The sequence below is a fragment of the Lynx canadensis genome, chromosome A2 (assembly GCF_007474595.2).
Source record: "Lynx canadensis isolate LIC74 chromosome A2, mLynCan4.pri.v2, whole genome shotgun sequence".
NCBI classification, from domain to species: Eukaryota; Metazoa; Chordata; class Mammalia; order Carnivora; family Felidae; genus Lynx; species Lynx canadensis.
The window spans coordinates 134,260,088-134,264,785 of NC_044304.2; the positions used below are offsets into that span (position 1 = coordinate 134,260,088).

At 38.9% G+C, this 4,698-nt stretch overlaps 1 pseudogene; it reads right to left on the reverse strand.

Annotated features, from left to right (window-relative positions):
* Positions 1 to 4,232: 4,232 nt before the first annotated feature.
* LOC115509550 lies at positions 4,233 to 4,386 on the reverse strand (annotated as a pseudogene).
* Between the last annotated feature and the right edge of the window lie 312 nt (positions 4,387 to 4,698).

Genomic DNA, 4,698 nt, shown 5'->3' on the forward strand with positions numbered 1-4,698 from the left:
CTGTAGAGAAGATCAATGAAACCAGGAGTTGGTTTTTTGAAAAAATAAACAAAATTGATAAACCTCTTGGCAGGCTTCTCAAAAAGAACAGGGCGATGACCCAAATAGATAAAATCATGAATGAAAATGGAATGATTACAACCAATCCCTCAGAGATACAAGCAATTATCAGGGAATACTATGAAAAATTATATGCCAACAAACTGGACAACCTGGAAGAAATGGACAAATTCCTAAACACCCACACACTTCCAAAACTCAATCAGGAGGAAATATAAAGCTTGAACAGACCCATAACCAGTGAAGAAATTGAATCGGTTATCAAAAATCTCCCAACAAATAAGAGTCCAGCACCAGATGGCTTCCCAGGAGAGTTCTACCAGATGTTTAAAGCAGAGATAATACCTATCCTTCTCAAGCTATTCTAAAAAATAGAAAGGGAAGGAAAACTTCCAGACTCATTCTATGAAGCCAGTATTACTTTGATTCCTAAACCAGACAGAGACACAGTAAAAAAAGAGAACTACAGGCCAATATCCCTGATGAACATGGATGCAAAAATTCTCAATAAGACACTAGCAAATCGAATTCAACAGCATATAAAAAGAATTATTTAGCATGATCAAGTGGGATTCATTCCTGGGATGCAGGGCTGGTTCAACATTTGCAAATCAATCAATGTGATATATCACATTAATAAAACAAAAGATAAGAACCATATGATCCTGTCAATAGATGCAGAAAAAGCATTTGACAAAATTCAGCATCCTTTCTTAATAAAAACCCTCGAGAAAGTCTGGATAGAAGAAACATACTTAAACATCATTAAAGCCATTTATGAAAATCCCACAGCTAACATCATCCTCAGTGGGGAAAAACTGAAAGCTTTTTCCCTGAGATCAGGAACACAACAGGGATGCCCACTCTCACCACTGTTGTTGAACATAGTGTTGGAAGTTCTAGCATCAGCAATCAGACAACAAAAAGGCATCAACATTGGCAAAGATGAAGTTAAGCTTTCACTTTTTGCAGATGACATGATATTATACATGGAAAATCTGATAGACTCCACCAAAAGTCTGCTAGAACTGATACATGAATTCAGCAAAGTTGCAGGATACAAAATCAATGTACAGAAATCAGTTGCATTCTTATACACTAATAATGAAGCAACAGAAAGACAAATAAGAAACTGATCTCATTCACAATTGCACCAAGAAGTATAAAATACCTAGGAATAAATCTAACCAAAGATGTAAAAGATCTGTATGCTGAAAACTATAGAAAGCTGATGAAGGAAATTGAAGAAGATATAAAGAAATGGAAAAACATTCAGTGCTCATGGGTTGGAAGAATAAATATTGTCAAAATGTCAATACTACCCAAAGCTATCTACACATTCAGTGCGATCCCAATCAAAATTGCACCAACATTCTTCTCGAAGCTAGAACAAGCAATCCTAAAATTCATATGAACCACAAAAGGCCCCGAATAGCCAAAGGAATTTTGAAGAAGAAGACCAAAGTGGGAGGCATCACAGTCCCAGACTTTAGCCTCTACTACAAAGCTGTAATCATCAAGACAGCATGGTATTGGCACAAAAACAGACACATAGACCAATGGAATAGAATAGAAACCCCAGAACTAGACCCACAAAAGTATGGCCAACTCATCTTTGACAAAGCAGGAAAGAATATCCAATGGGAAAAAGACAGTCTCTTTAACAAATAGTGCTGGGAGAACTGGACAGCAACATGCAGAAGGTTGAAACTAGACCACTTTCTCACACCATTCACAAAAATAAACTCAAAATGGATAAAGGACCTGAATGTGAGACAGGAAACCATCAAAACCCTAGAGGAGAAAGCAGGAAAAGACCTCTCTGACCTCAGCCGTAGCAATTTCTTACTTGACACATCCCCAAAGGCAAGGGAATTAAAAGCAAAAATGAACTATTGGGACCTCATGAAGATAAAAAGCTTCTGCACAGCAAAGAAAGCAATCAACAAAACTAAAAGGCAACCAACGGAATGGGAAAAGATATTTGCAAATGACATATTGGACAAAGGGCTAGTATCCAAATGTATAAAGAGCTCACCAAACTCCACACCCAAAAAACAAATAACCCAGTGAAGAAATGGGCAGAAAACATGAATAGACACTTCTCTAAAGAAGACATCCGGATGGCCAACAGGCACATGAAAAGATGCTCAACATTGCTCCTCATCAGGGAAATACAAATCAAAACAACACTCAGATATCACCTCACGCCAGTCAGAGTGGCCAAACTGAACAAATCAGGAGACTATAGATGCTGGAGAGGATGTGGAGAAACTGGAACCCTCTTGCACTGTTGGTGGGAATGCAAACTGGTGCAGCCGCTCTGGAAAACAGTGTGGAGATTCCTCAAAAAATTAAAAATAGACCTACCCTATGACCCAGCAGTAGCACTGCTAGGAATTCACCCAAAGGATACAGGAGTACTGACGCATAGGGGCACTTGTACCCCAATGTTTATAGCAGCACTCTCAACAATAGCCAAATTATGGAAAGAGCCTAAATGTCCATCCACTGATGAATGGATAAAGAAATTGTGGTTTATATACACAATGGAGTACTACGTGGCAATGAGGAAGAATGAAATATGGCCCTTTGTAGCAACGTGGATGGAACTGGAGAGTGTTATGCTAAGTGAAATAAGCCATACAGAGAAAGACAGATACCATATGTGTTCACTCTTATGTGGATCCTGAGAAACTTAACAGAAACCCATGAGGTAAGGGAAGGAAAAAAAAAGAGGTTAGAGTGGGAGAGAGCCAAAGCATAAGAGACTCTTAAAAACTGAGAACAAACTGAGGGTTGATGGGGGGTGGGAGGGTGGGGAGGGTGGGTGATGGGTATTGAGGAGGGCACCTTTTGGGATGAGCACTGGGTGTTGTATGGAAACAAATTTGACAATAAATTTCATATATTAAAAAAATAAAAATAAAAAATAAAAATAAAAATAAAAAGCCTATAAGATAAAAAAAATAAATTTCATACTTAAAAAAAAGGAGTTCACAATGAAACCTTTAATGACTCTTTAGGCCATTTGATTTGGGATCAAATACAACATATGCAAAAGTGCTAGAATGCACAAGAATCAAGCACAGCTTTCTTGCCAAGGTGATCAGCAGGGTCTGCTGCATGAGAATGCATATTCCAGAGTCCCTATCAGTCAGACACACTAACCTCTGTTCAGCATGGAAGGGTCGCTTCTCTGCTCCTTCTCTGGCAAAGCCAGTATCTGGCTAGGAAAAAAAAAAATAAGCCATTCCCATCGCCCCCAAAGGAAATTTAATAGCTAACATCACAATTCACATATTGACCATTGGACACATGGTGGTAAGTCCAAGAAGGGATCCTCACATCCAGAAGGTCCAGCACAAGATCCTCTAGGATAGCAAAGTGTTGGTACTGCACTGATCTGTGCCATAACGCAAGAGGGAAATTGAGTCTGGTTATGCTGGATCAAAAATTGGCAAAGATGTCTTCCAAGGTATTCTCTTTTGAGACCCTTTGCCAAAGAGTTCAATGTCAAACCATGCCTTCCTTAAGGGTACTGCAAGTGAATTGGGAAAAATGGATCCTTCTCAGAGAAGGAAATTAGGGTAGGAAGCATTAAAGCAGATGAGAATCACATTCTATGCAAAAATCAGTGCCTAATAATAAGATGAAGGTGGCTTGACTTCCAGAGATGGTTAACGAATGTTCCAAGGTGATCCCAGAGGCACTTGGCAGGAAAGGCAGTGTTATTCCCTTAAGAACAAACAGTTGAACGAATGTACTTGAACCAGTTTAGCTTGGAATATCTCCTTCATTTCACTGATCATATTGAAGAACTCCAGAAACTACTTTCAAGGAATTCTCCAACTACTCAACCATATCCAATCCAAAGCCTAAGGCAAACCTTGGCAACCACAAGGATACCATAACGTGTACCCTGAAAGATCATCTCCATCTAGGGCCTGCAATAAGTAAGCTCCTTGCTATTCCAAAGGAAAATTTGTTTAAGTAAGTCTAAATTTACCAATGCCAATTTCAGCATTACCACTGAAAAAACTAAAACAATTGTCATTCAGGTGGCACTCTGATTTGTCATCAATTCAGAATTTACTAAATCTTAAATTTTCCTAATTATATAATACTGCTTTCAAAGAATCCAGGGACAGGACTGCATTTTGAAGATGTATTGATGATGTGCTCAAAAAGCCTTGTGGAAATAACCATTGACTACCACATTTGATGAAATTAGTTACAAGAATGAGGAAAAAATTTTTCATATAAAATCAGAAATGTTAATGTCTCCTTCTACACTTGATCTTAGCCAAAAGGCCGAGAAGCAATTTTAATGTCTCCTTCTAAAGTTACTTATGGGGGCGCCTGGGTGGCGCAGTCGGTTAAGCGTCCGACTTCAGCCAGGTCACGATCTCGCGATCCGTGAGTTCGAGCCCCGCGTCAGGCTCTGGACTGATGGCTCAGAGCCTGGAGCCTGTTTCTGATTCTGTGTCTCCCTCTCTCTCTGCCCCTGTCCCATTCATGCTCTGTCTCTCTCTGTCCCAGGGATGGATAAACGTTGAAAAAAAAAAATTTTTTTTTTAAATAAAAAAAATAATAATAATAAAAAAAAATAAAGTTACGTATGTTACTAGCATTCAC